This window comes from Heloderma suspectum, chromosome 3 (genome assembly GCF_057233095.1).
Source record: "Heloderma suspectum isolate Gila_16-S chromosome 3, 16-S_ref, whole genome shotgun sequence".
NCBI classification, from domain to species: Eukaryota; Metazoa; Chordata; class Lepidosauria; order Squamata; family Helodermatidae; genus Heloderma; species Heloderma suspectum.
In genome coordinates, this window is record NC_139460.1 from 283,551,519 (window position 1) to 283,565,429 (window position 13,911).

The 13,911-nt window shown below is 47.7% G+C and overlaps 1 long non-coding RNA gene across 2 annotated transcripts in view; it reads left to right on the forward strand.

Annotated features, from left to right (window-relative positions):
• The first annotated feature begins 5,525 nt into the window (after nucleotides 1-5,525).
• LOC146351356 (uncharacterized) overlaps nucleotides 5,526-13,911 on the forward strand; it is a 39,122-nt gene continuing 30,736 nt past the window's right edge. For both annotated transcript variants that reach the window (XR_014789582.1, XR_014789581.1), the window contains exon 1: nucleotides 5,526-5,564. This is a non-coding gene — a long non-coding RNA (uncharacterized LOC146351356). The remainder of the gene's footprint in view (nucleotides 5,565-13,911) is intronic.

Here is a 13,911-nt window from a genome sequence, read left to right on the forward strand (position 1 = left end):
ACGTAGACTACGGCGAAAATAAGGGCAACGCTATTTGCGTTGCCCTTATTTTCGCTGTAGTCTACGTAAAGATTTACGTAGACTACAGCGACCAAATAAGGAACGCAAATGGCGGCTCCCTATGGGGGCCGCCATTTGCGTACGCGCTTTTTTTTTTAAGTCACCCGTGATAGGCTACGTGACGATTTACGTAGCCTATCACGGCTGACTTTGCAGATCTAGCCATGATAGGCTACGTTAATCATCACGTAGCCTATCACGGGGGCGTTTTTGGGGGTTTTTTTTAACTTTTAATTTCGCGGCCGGGCGAGGTGAGGCACCTCCTCCCCGGCCTGAATTTCAGCCGGGCGAGGTGGGAAGCCTCCCCCCCGGCCTGAATTTCGGGGGGACAGCAGCAAAGTGCCTCCCCCCCACCGCGAAAAGCTGCGAGACCAGGTAAGTGACTTTCGTGCACCCCTAGCTGCGGGCGGAGCCGGCCAGCGGCTCTGCGGAATCCCCACGGAGTGGAGCCAGCCGGGCAGGACTCCAGGGGGAGGGACGGACCGCCTCCCCCCCCGTCGAGGATTCCAGCGGGAGGGATGAAATGCCTCCCCCCCACACCGTGAAGCAGATCCGCGAAACAGTAAGTGACTTTCATACATCCCTAGTTTGCAGGCCTCCCTGATTTCCTTTTCCATCTCAAGGTCATCTGCGCATTCTGATCTGGGGGACGATAGCATGTTCCTAGCACTAAATTAGTTTTGGAGCCTGGTATTGTCACCCACAGTGCTTCTGTGGGAGAGCCTAGCCCTTTTAGATGCTCTAGTCCACTGGACCCTATACCCTCTTTGACGTACATGGCAACACCTCCCCCAGTCCGTCCTTCCCTGTCCTTCCTATAGAGATTATATCCAGAGATGACCATATCCCACTGGTTCTCTCTGCTCCACCAGGTTTCTGCCCACTACATCCAGGTTTTCCTTCAAAATCAAGCATTCCCATTCTCCCATTTTGGTTCGGAGGCTTCTTGCATTTGTCTAAGAACACCTATACATGGTATCCCTCCCCAGATGCCTCTGGCATGTGCATCTTTTGCTATGGGACACTGGCCCCTTTGATTGGCTATTATGTTTTACTTCTGTCCTATTTCCTCCCCTTCTACATTTGGGCAATCAAAAACATTTTCATCTTCATCCCTTTGGGATGATTTAACCTTCACCTGCTTCCCAGCCCCTGTCAGCTTTCCCCCAGGTTTTAGTTTAAAAGCTGCTCTGCCACCTTTTTATGTTTAGCACCAGCAATCTGGTTCCATTTTGGTTCAAGTGGAGCCTGTCCCTCTTGTACAGGCCCAGCTTGTCCCAAAACATTTCCCAATGCCTAACAAATCTGAACCCCTCCTCCCGGCACCACTGTCTCATCCATGCATTGAGACTCCTCAGCTTCGCCTGTCTAGCTGGCCCTGCGTGTGGAACTGGTAGCATTTCAGAGAAAGCCACCTTGGTGGTCCTGGATTTCCACCTCCTACCTAGCAACCTAAATTTGGCTTCCAGGGCCTCATGTCTACATTTCCCCACATTGTTGGCACCAACATGGACCACGACCACTGACTCCACCCCAGCACTATATACCAGGCTATAGATGGTGCATGATATCCACAACCTTCACACCAGGTAGGCAATTCACTATGCGCTCTACAAGCCCATCACAAACCCAACTGTCTATGTGTCTAACAATCGAATCTCCCACTAACACAAAACCCCCTCCCCTGGAGGCACATCCTCGGTGGAAGAGAGTATTTGTTCATCTTTCAAGGAATGGGTCCCTTCTAAGGGATCATTTCCCTCTTCTTCAGAATGATACCCTCCTTCCCTGAGACCCACAATCTCCATGACAGCAGAGAAGCTGTCACCCTGGGAGTGGGACACAGCTAATAGGTCCCTGAAGGTCTCATCTGCCAACCTCTCTGCCTCTCTTAGCTTCTTCAGGTCAGCAACCTTGGCCTCAAGGGAACAAACTTGTTCCCTGAGATCCAGGAGCTCATTACACTGAGCACACACCCAGGACTTCCACCCAGCAGGTCGACAGTCATACCTGAGGCACTCAGTGCAATACACTAGATAGCCCCACCGCCCTGCTGGCTTTCTACCTTCATAATTGGTTTTTTATTTGGTTGTGTTTTCCCTGAAAAACTTAGTTGTTTACTACAAGAAGGTGCCGAAATTATTTATAGCTATTTATTTACAGTTACTTACTGTGAGTACGGAATGGGGAGGAAACAGTCGACTGCCCTGGCTTCCTTGCCCTGCTGCTTAACTCGCTTGTTTGCTGACACTTCATCACTGGGGCTGAGACACTTCACCACTTGGGCTCCTCACCCGCCTACCTCCTTATATAGATAGGCCTGACAGCTGCTGCAATGAATCCAATTGGAGGGTCTCATTTGAAAAGCAAGAGAGGCTATGCGTGAGCTCCTGATCAGCGCTGGCTTTCAGTGGCTGGGAATGTAGGTCAGTTGGCCCCCCAGGGAATGGTGATTCCTATTTAGGAAGGAGGACTATAAACAAAAGTGAATGGGACACCTATTGAGGAGAGATCTTCTATTCAATGGGTTGTTGGAGAGGACAGCAGACAAAGGGTAAGTGATTTGGGAAGGCTGTGGCTTGTAAGGTCTGGATCCTTTTTCTGTGTGTTTTTAAATGATATGTTGAACCTTTAAACTTGCTTTATTTAGTGAACTGCTCTTTAAGGCCTAAAGCCTGAGCCTAAACTGAGCCTAATCTGAAGCTAGCCTTCACTACTTTCTGCTTAAAGCAGACTCTAATTCCCTATTTCTAAGCTTGGGGTTAGTTTAAAATATGCAGCTGAGGTTCTTTTCAACCCCTCAGTGGTCTTTGTTAATGCAAGGTTGCAAGGCCTGTAAGTTCTTGCTGGCTTCCCCCCTGATATTTAGCTCTCACTTGTACAGGGTTAACCCTCTGGGATTTAGCTGTGTCCTTATTTTGGCTTCAGCTACTGTTTATCCATTTTAAATTGTTGCCTGAGGTATTTAATAGATAATTAAGTAATTTCACTTACGCAATTTCCCACGCACAGTGGCTTAACTCGCTTGTTTGCTGAGGCTTTGTCACTGGGGCTGAGACGCTTCGTTGCTGGGGCTCCTCGTGCTCAGAGAGCTGATGTTTTCATATTGTTCTCAACTTCCTGGTAAATCTGGCTGCTTCCTTGACTGCAGGGTTTCCAGAGTATATAACGTCAGTGCCAGAGTATATAACATCAGTGCCAGAGTATATAACATCAAATCACCCAGATTCTGAGCTTTCTTTTAAAATAACACATCAGCCCTACATTTCATATAATATTCCTCTTATTATAAGGGTCAAGGTATTACAATAACTCTTTTAAAAATTAGGGGCATCCTTTTTAAAAGGAGCATTGATATGGTATCCGATTGATGTCTTTATTTTGGCTTTAGAAAAATGTGCACTAATAGATATTTTCTTTATCAGTTAGGGATGCAATATTTAGTCAATTACAGCTGCAGTCCTGTACAACCTTATCTGGGAATAAGATGTATTTAACTCAGTGGGATTTAGTTCTGAGCAGTAGACATGTATAAAATTGCCCTGTAAATATTTAAATGCAAACCTGTGCATAGCTACTCAGAAGTAAATCCTATTGTGTTCAATGGGATTTACTCCCAGATAAGTATTATAGGGTTTCAACCTCACAGCAAAATACTATAGATGTCTACTCATAAATAAGTCTGAGTAGACATCTATAGGGTTGCTCAGCTAGATGGACTGACTAAAAAGTGTTGATTAAAAAGCTTCGCCTGATTAATTGGGCAGCTAGGCTTCCAAGGCGGGGCCGATTTGGCTTGAGCAGATTCGGGGGCCCCCCAACCGGGCTCAGCCCAAACCCAAAGCAGGATTCAGATGGCGAACCCCACTTTGGGTTCCCCCCTGACGCCCCCACGCACCCCCCCCGCTCCTTACCTGGGCTGCCTCCTCTGCCACAGCTGTCGCCTTCTCCATCACCGCCCGCCGCCACACCGCCTTTGCCACCGCTGCTCCCTTCGCCGCCGCCACTGCTGCCTTCTCCATCATCGCTGCCACTGCCTTCTCGGTCACCTTTGCTGCTGCCGCTGCCTTCACCACCAGCACCGCCTGTTCCTGAGGCCTGGACATGCGGAGACTCATCTTCTTGCAGGGAGTCGTCGTTTTTAAAATGGCAACCTCCTGGAAGTTCCAGGAAGTTGCCATTTTAAAAATGGCAACTCCCTACAAGAAGAGTTGCCACATGTCCAGGCCTCAGGAGCTGGCAGTGGAGAAGGCAATGGCAATGGAGAAGGCAGCAGCAGCAGGCAGGGGCAGCAGGCGGCAGCACGGAAGGCAGTGGAGAAGGCGGCGGTGAGGAGAAGGCAGCGGCCGGTGGCGAAGAAGGAGGCTTAGGTAAACCTGGAGGCACCGAGGCGAGGCGAAGCTCCAAAGCACATCGAGTGCTTCCAGGAGCCCCCAACCCACTCCAGGTTGCTTCTTGCCCCCTCTTTGCCTTGGAAGGGGCACAAAGTGACCCGAAGCAGCCTGCTTCAACTCGGGGTTCAGGCCTTGGGCCGAAGCGGTGCACAGCCCTAGTATTTTTTTTAAGTTAAACTGTTTTTCTTACAAGTACTTAGAAACATTAATAACAGAGTTCAAATATGAAATCTCATAAGCTAACAAGTGTAAAATACTAATTACCATTGCATATTTATTGATCAAATGCTGACAGATACTAAATACCATAGAATGTTTTCTACTTCTAGGAAATACTATAAGATTTTTTAAACTACCGCTACACATCAGTTATCATGTACTATCAAATATGATACTCCAGTGGTTTCAAATTTTCTTCCAGGGAACCCTGGATTCTTAGGAAGCGGAGGGAGCAATCCTATGGCCGCTAGACAGCAGCTAGACGGCCATAGAATATCTGGTTTTCTAGGAACCGACCTCAGATCCCATGCTCTGAGGTCAGTTCCTGGAGAACTGACCTTCCCCCACTTCCACGCTGCCTCCGAGGCAGCGCGGAACAGCCCCATCTTCCATGCTCGCAAAAGGAGCGTGGAGCAGCTGAAAAGGGGCGTGCTAGGGTGGGGAGGGTGGAAATGCTTTTATGTCACATCCAATGTGTCGTACAGCAGCCTTCTCCCCCACTCAGCCCACCTGCAGCTAGACAGCCGCAGTCGGCTGTCTAGCTGAAAAAGCAGGGCAGGAGAAGTGTGGAGGGAACGATCCCCTCCATGCTTCTCCTGCCCTGCTTTTGTATAGGCGGTTGCCTGAAAGTTTGGAGGAGGCCACCTATCTGAATAGGATTGCATCCTTACTCTTAGGGGCCCCTGTGAAGGTTTGAGGCCTATAGAGGCAAAGGGAGGGGAGTTTCTGCTGAGGGGGAGGTAACCCTGAGAGAAGTAGTTTCATTTCTCCACTTAAGTTTCATTTCTTCAGGTTTGAAGCGGTACTTTCAGTTTTGAGGTTATATAAAGAGAGGGGAGATGGCTAGAATGCAGGTGGAGGAAAACTTGTGCTGAGTCTGACCGAACACAGGTAAGAGCCCACTATCGAGCCTACTCTGTGGCGGTGAGGGTGGCAAAGAGGCAGTTCTTTTCCACCAGCATTGCATCTTCTCAGTGTCATCCGGCAGAGCTTTTCCGAGTGGTTCGTGGCCTGTTACATTCTGGGCCAGGGAGAGAGACGGTGGAACCCTCGGTAGCAAGCTGTGACGAGTTTGCGCGGCACTTTGAGGATAAAGTCGCTCAGGTTCGTCATGAATTGGACACCACCATTAATGCAGTTCCATTGGTAGAGGCGTTCAGAGCACCGTCTGGTCCAGTTTTATTGGATGAGTTTCAGTTACTGAGGCCTGAGGATGCGGACAAGGTGCTTGGCCAAGTCCGATTGACCACTTGTGTGCTTGACCCTTGCCCTTCATGGCTTATTAAATCAAACAAGGAGGGGTTGTCCGGCTGGGTCCAGGAGGTTGTAAATTCCTCCTTGAGAGAGGGAGTGGTGCCTGCTGCTTTAAAAGAGGCAGTAATTAGACCACTCCTGAAAAAGCCTAACCTTGACCCAGAGGATGTTAACAATTATAGGCCAGTGGCCAACATCCCCTTCCTGGGCAAGGTGCTTGAGCGGGTGGTTGTAGGACAGCTCCAGGCACTGTTGAATGAAACAGATTATCTAGATCCATTTCAATTGGGCTTCAGGCCTGGTTTTGGAACGGAAACTGCCTTGGTCGCCCTGTGGGATGACCTCTGCCGGGAGAGGGACAGGGGGAGTGCGACCCTGTTGATTCTCCTGGACCTCTCAGCGGCTTTCGATACCATCGACCATGGTATCCTTCTGGATAGGTTGTCTGGGTTAGGAGTTGGAGGCACTGCACTACAGTGGTTCCGCTCCTACTTGGATGGCCGATTCCAGAAGGTGGTGCTGGGGGATTATTGCTCTGTGCCATGTAGGGATGGCGGAGAATTTCTCCCCGAACATGTTTCGGGGAGAAATCCTCCGCACCCCCCCGCACCCCGCACCCACCCCCCCGGGACGGGACTTACCTTCCCTGAATGTCCCTCCCGGCGGCGGGTCCAGCTGGCGGTTCATCGGGTGTTCGAGCGGGGCGGGAGCGGCAGCCGGTCTTTCGACCAGCTGCCGCCCCCGCCATTGCAATAAAAGAAAAAAAAAAAAAGTCCCCTGATAGGCTACGTGACGATTCACGTAGCCTATCACGGCTAGATCTGCAAAGTCAGCTGTGATAGGCTACGTGAATCGTCACGTAGCCTATCATGGGTGACTTAAAAAAAAAAAGTGTGTACGGGTAATGGTGGCCCCCATAGGGAGCTGCCATTCCCGTTCCTTATTTGGTCGCTGTAGTCTACGTAAATGTTTACGTAGACTACGGCGAAATTAAGGGCAACGCTATTTGCATTGCCCTTATTTTCGCCGTAGTCTATGTAAACATTTACGTAGACTACAGCAACTAAATAAGGAACGCGAATGGCGGCTCCCTATGGGGGCCGCCATTCGCGTACGCACTTTTTTTTTTAAAGTCACCTGTGATAGGCTACGTGACGATTCACGTAGCCTATCACGGCTGACTTTGCAGATCTAGCCGTGATAGGCTATGTGAATCGTCACGTAGCCTATCAGGGGGCGTTTTTGTTTTTGTTTTTTAACTTTCGCGTTCGCGGCCGGGCGAGGCGGCAAGCCTCCTCCCCGGCCTGAATTTCGGCCGGGCCAAGGCGGGAAGCCTCCCCCCCCGGCCTGAACTTCGCGGGGGGAGCAGCGAAGCGCTCCCCCCCACCGCGAACAAGCTGCGAGAAAAGGTAAGTGACTTTCGTCCACCCCTAGTGCCATGGCATGTTCCATGGTGCCATGGGGTTCCACAGGGCTCTATTTTATCCCCCATGCTGTTTAACATCTACATGAAACCGCTGGGGGAGGTTATCCGGAGGTGTGGGCTGAGGTGCCATCAATATGCGGATGACACCCAGCTCTATCTCTCTTTCTCATCAAAACCAGGTGAGGCAGTGGCTGTTCTGAACCAGTGCCTGGGCACGGTAATGGACTGGATGAGGGCTAATAAACTGAAACTCAATCCAGACAAGACAGAGGTACTGTTAGTGGGTGGTTCGTCTGCCCGGCTAGGTGATATTCAACCTGTTCTGGAGGGGGTTGCACTCCCCCTAAAGGATCAGGTTCGTAGTTTGGGGGTGCTCTTGGATCCAGAACTGTCACTTGAGGCACAGGTGAACTCAGTGACACGGAGCACTTTTTATCAGCTTAGGCTGGTATACCAACTACGCCCTTATCTGGACAGAGATAGCCTAGCTACAGTTTTCCATGCTCTGATAACTTCTCGTCTGGATTACTGCAATGCGTTATACGTGGGGCTGCCTTTGAAAACGGTCCGGAAACTTCAGCTGGTCCAAAACAGGGCAGCAAGATTGTTAACAGGGACTGGCCTGCGAGCTCATATTACGCCAGTACTTTTCCAGCTGCACTGGCTGCCAGTCCATTTCCGGGCCCGATTCAAAGTGCTGGTGTTAACATTCAAAGCCCTTAACGGCTTGGGGCCAGGTTACCTGAAGGATCGCCTCCTCCCATATGTGCCTGCCCGGACCTTAAGATCATCATCAGCGGCCCTTCTCCGTGAGCCCCTGCCAAAGGAAGTGAGGCGGGTGGCTACTAGGAGGAGGGCTTTTTCTGTTGTGGCACCCCGGCTCTGGAATGAGCTCCCTAGTGAGGTTCGCCTGGCGCCTACATTGTACTCCTTTCGGCGCCAGGTGAAGACCTTTTTATTTTCCCAGGCATTTTAGCATTTTAGCTTTCTAGACTTTTAGCTTTGCTGTTTTAAATCTGTATTTTAAACTCCTGCACTGCTGCTAGGTTTTATTGTGGTTGTATTGTTATATTGTGGTTTTAATGTTCTATATATTTTAAATTGTTTTATTGTGTGTTGTTTGGTTTTAATTTTTGTGAACCGCCCAGAGAGCTTCGGCTATTGGGCGGTATAGAAATGAAATGAAATGAAATGAAATAAATAAATAAGAGAGCCAGTAAGAGCAGACAGCCAGAGGCCCAGAGCCTGGAGTGTGAGCAGAGTCTGAAGACCAGAGCAGGAAGGAGCAGCCTGGAGGAGTCTAAGTACAGCTAGGGTAAAGGAATTTGTGTTTTGCAACTCTTATTTTCTTTTAAGGCCTTCTGCAGCACGCAGCTCTATTGTGTAAATGCCTTTAGTTGTGATTGCTTTAAATTTACCAGTAAACTGTTGTGGTTAAACCCCAAGGGTCTGGTGTGTCAGTCACCCTACATCTACAGCCTAAACCCCATGTTACTGGAAAGGAAGGTAAAGGAAGGAAGGTGGGACTTTTAAGGAGGCAAGAGATCTTTAATAAGTTGCTCAGGGGCTCCAGGTCATAAGCGGAGCTCTGATAGCCCCTGAATGAGAAGGTCAAGAACAGTGGGCAAGCTTGCCTTCTACTACTGATGCTCCATGGCAATGCACAGCCACCAGGAAATGTGGAAGGTGATCTGGAGTGCACACTCAGGGATGATTACATCATGGCTGCCATGTTCCTCTGACGCAGGGGTACAGAAGCTCTTTCACTCTGAGGGCTAAATTCCATTTCAGAGAAGCTTTCGGAGGCCACATTCCAGTGGTGGGCTGGAAGCAAAAGGCTGAAGGCAAAGGGGGCAGAGCTAAAATTACCAGCATATTTTAGTTTAAAGTCTTACTGCCAGTACACAGCCATTGTAGTGTAGTGGTTAGAGTGTTGGACTAGAACTTGGGAGACCCAGGTTCTAGTCACCACTTGGCCATGAAGTTCACTGGGTGACTTTGGGCTGGTCACTGACTCTCAGCCTAACCTACCTCTCGGGATTATTGTGAGGATAAAATGGAGAGGAGAAGGATTATGCCTTGAGCTCCTTGGAAGAAAGGTAGCATATATTTGTGACAGACAGACAGACAGCTAGAATGGGGGGGGATGGACAAAAGCCAGGAAAGCACCAAACAATCATTGGCTGGGGGAACAGGGAGGGGCCAGGGAAGGGGGTGTGGCCATCTGGGCAACCCAGGAAGGCCAGATAGGGACCACCGGAGGGCTGGATTTGGCCTCCTGCACCCTTGCTCCAAACCTCAGACCAAACCCACATCTCATTTCAGCTAAGCCAAACAGCCACAGGCTTTATGCACCTGTTCTTTCTGTATGCGAGTATTGCTGGATCAGGACTTGTAACTTAGCAGGTACACCCTAGACATCTGCAAGCCTTTTTCTGTAACCAGGGAAGGGATAAAGTTTAGAGCCTTCAACACACCCCCACCAACACTTCCGTGTTTTATCTGTTTTGTTTCTCTCACACAGGGACTGACACAACACCTTCACGTCAGTTAACCAATGAAAATAGTGTGTTTTTAATCACTTAAGAAATGAAGTATCTTGCTTGATCACTTGTATCCATTGCAAAGGTGACACATGCAGCCTGAATGGAGGCAAACAAGTTAGCACAGCGTTTCTTGATTGCTTAATTATTGGATAGCAATAATTGGATAGCACAAGCACCAACTCCAGCCTGGGCTTTTTGCTTATTCTTACCTTATTATCTGCAGCCACTGGGAATCAAAGAGCGATTAGAGAGTAAAATCTGAAAAGCCACCCTGAGAAAACCCAGCTCTAGCGAAATGCAATATGAAGTCAGTCTCAGCATTCGTGATTAACTGGGATGGAGTTCACTAGAGCAAAATTGGTATTTCAAGCATTTCCAGGTCTCAGAGCTGCACTAGCTTCCTGAGGAAAAGAAGAGACAGGCCAAGAAAACCAAGTGTTGTTTATCACATTTATACCCTGTGTTTCGTGCCATTAGGGATTGCATTGATAGCTCTTTAAAAAGTAAAGCCCACAATTGCTAATTGCATGAATGGTGTCTTGTCTAGTTTGCCCTTAGACAGGATTACATGGGACTGAGCCATCTTAACTTCTCCAGAACCTGGTTAGGCCAAGAGACAGTGGCTTACCTGTCTCTTGAGCTTCATGGTTGGGTGGGAATTTGAACCCAGACCCTTCTAGACCAAGTCCAGCACTCTAACAATTTTGCTTATCTTTATCTATTTTGTGTCAGGGACAGAAACAACAATAACATATCAATTAACCAATGAAAATAGTATGGGTTAAATCCAGACTTGGTCATGCTTAGGGCAGCCCCATTAAAATCAGTGGGACTTCAGTTAGTTATGACTAAACTAAATCCCATTGATTTCAATGGGACTGCTCTAACTATGACTAAGTTTAGATTCAATCTTGTGTTTTCAAGCAGTTTATGCAAATTTACATCATTTGTAGACTAATACACTATGATCCTTTTCAAATATTAGGGCATGTGGAATTACAGATAGGGATGTGCGAACCCACCCCTGCCTGATATCGGAGGGCGCCTGCTGAAGTACAACCTCCCCGCCCCCAGGACCCACACTCGAGCCCCCACAAGCTTGACGAGCCACCCACACTCATCCCAGGTCCCATCTGCAGGCACTTGCCATTGTGTCAAGGATTTTTTTTAATGAAAAAGGAGCTAATTGAAAATGTGCACATTTAAATATGCATAATGCCTCTAATATTGCGTAGATCAAGATTTCCCAGGCTGAATGTGCACATATTTAAATCTGCGCATTTTAATTATCTCTCTGTTTCATTAAAAAAAAAAAACCCTCCGCAAAATAGCAGCCACTCACGGACAGGTCCACGTAAGTGCACAGAGCGTCCAGGAGAGGGCAAGTGGGGGCGAGCGCAGACAGGGGATCAGCAGGAGTGGTCCAGGGTGTGGGCAGGGGGGAGCCTGATGGACTCCTGGACCCAGTCGGGTGTCTGTGCCATCCCTAATTGCAGATGGGTGTGCAACCAAATGAACATGGTTTAACACACAGTGACTTATATAACTATCATGGACTTTTCCATAGACATACCAAATTTACATCGTTTTTGGTTGAATAGAGAGAGATCATAGGGCCAGTTGCAGCAGATTGTGCAGATCTGCCTAACAATCCCCCACAACCACTTGAACAAAATCTTTAGAAATGTTGGACATGATACACATGTGCACATCTATAAACATCTGCCTTATTTCTATGTTAGTCGCACATGCTACTGCATGCACGTTCATAGAAATAAAATAGACCTTTGGATATACGTGGTTGGAAAATGGCATTAGTTTTTAATTTAACAAATATCCATGCTGATCAACACTGTTTCAGGTTATCAGACCTAATTGCTTGCATGTTCTCCCTCTCAAGAGCACAGAGTAGTGCATGACTGAGCCTTTTTGCACTTGCAGCACTTCTGACATGCTTTTGCGCAGCCAAAAGGCAGCAGCTCATAGCAAGTCTGCAGAGTTTCAGGGAATATCATCTTGAGAGGCCCGCATACCCTGTCATTCACCTGAATCCAGTCCCATCTTGTTGGGGAAGGAAGGGCAGGCCTTGGAAACTGTGGGCCAGTTCATATGATTAGCGGCCCACCATGGCTTATTTAAGCCATGGTGGGCTGCGATGCATGAGAGTGGCCATTTGGAATATTCAAGCCCCAACAGCAGCTTGTTGTGTCATCCAAAAAATGGCAAGGGTGGGTTGTTTGCATGGTTAACAATCCATACACAACCCTAAAACAGCCCATGGGTTCTGTTAACCACGGCAACGACCCACCTTTGCCAGGTTTGGTTGACATGAGAAACCATGCCGATGAAGGTAATTACACAAATCCATCCAGCTTGAGTATTCAGAAGTCACCTGGCATGCACCACCATGTGCCGCAACCTACCACATGCCAGGCCACAGACATGACTACCCTGGTAGACTTCTTTCTTTGTATGCTGCTCAAATTGCAGAAATTTGGTAGAATTCTTTCCTCTTACAAAGAGCTTCGTTCTGGTTTTGTCCACATCAGTCCAGGTGCCTGTTCAGTCATAAGCAGTCTGGCAGAGTATTCCACATGGTCCAGGTTATCTTTCCATGCCCAGCAAATGACAGTAGCGCTAAGCTGAAAAGTGGTTTATCAAGAGGAGGAGGAGGAAGGAAGATTTAGAAACCCAATCCTATTCAGTGCCATTGAGTGCAGTGGTACGCAGCAGCAGAAGCCAGCAACACAGATATATCAGGAATCAAGACACTGTTCATGTGGATGAAAATGTTGTTGTGTGCATCGGCCCTTCACACAACAAGTAGTAAACTATATTCTGGTTGAAAGCTAGTCATGACTAAATTCATATTTATTTCCATGGGTCTACCCCCATGGTGTGATTGTATGATTAAGTATGGATCCAACCCATGGTGTGGCACACAGAATTTTAGACATCAAGAAATCCCAGTAGTACAGAAATGTTCATTGAACAAAAATAATGAATCCAAATGTTGGAACTATGATGCTTTCTTTATAGAGGTATGCACTGGCCCCAAGATCCAATTCAGCACTTTGAAAAATGGCCTGATGATCCTGCTTGGATTGATTCAGAGGCTGTCTGTCTCAACTTGGGTACCAAACTGGAATCGAGATATCAGAATCTAATTGACGTAGATCTAATCTAATTTTAATCTAATACATTAAGTATTTTTTTCTCTTTATCAGAAGTGGATGACATTTGCAGGCATAGTGGCCCCTAGGAGGAGAGTATGCCTGCCAAATTTCAGAAAAATAGATGTAGTGGTGTTTGTGCTACATACGGTTTTTTTAAAGGAAACTGCCGATAACATTATATCTCATGGCAGAATTGGATGAAATTTGCAGGAATAGTTGCACCTTTTGAGGGATTGATCCTGCCATGTTTCAGATGAAAAGGGGCAAGGATTTTTGTGCAAAAGCAGCCTTTACATTTTGAAGGTATTCAGAAAACTACATTCTTCTCCCCCTATGTTCCTTGTAGACCATTCTTCTGAAAATGACAGATTTTCTGTCAGTATAGACATAAACCTGCAAAGTTTAAGAAGGATACATGCAGCAGTTTATGAGGAAATTGTGTCCTCACATTTGGGGGTAGGGGAGTGATTTGCTTCCCCTTCCCTCCCTGCATGTTTTTTGAGGAGCGATTTGTATGAAAATAGTACACATCATAGATGTATCTCTAGGCAAGAAACCTGCAAATTTTTAGAAGGATGGGCACAAGGGCTGGGGAGTTATGATGACTGAAAACCAATTTAAAGCTTTTTTTCATAGTAGTGTTGGAAGAATGATCATTTCATGGACCCCTCCTTGCCCTCCCCCAAAGCACTGTGATTGGAGAGCTCCTGATAAACTATGCCCTATGGTTGGAAGGTGGACCTGTCATTCACTCAACCCCATTCCCTTTCTTCCCCTTCATCAGCGTTTAGAGAAAGGAAGACATACCATTTTGAAGACATACTGTCTGCCTTTCT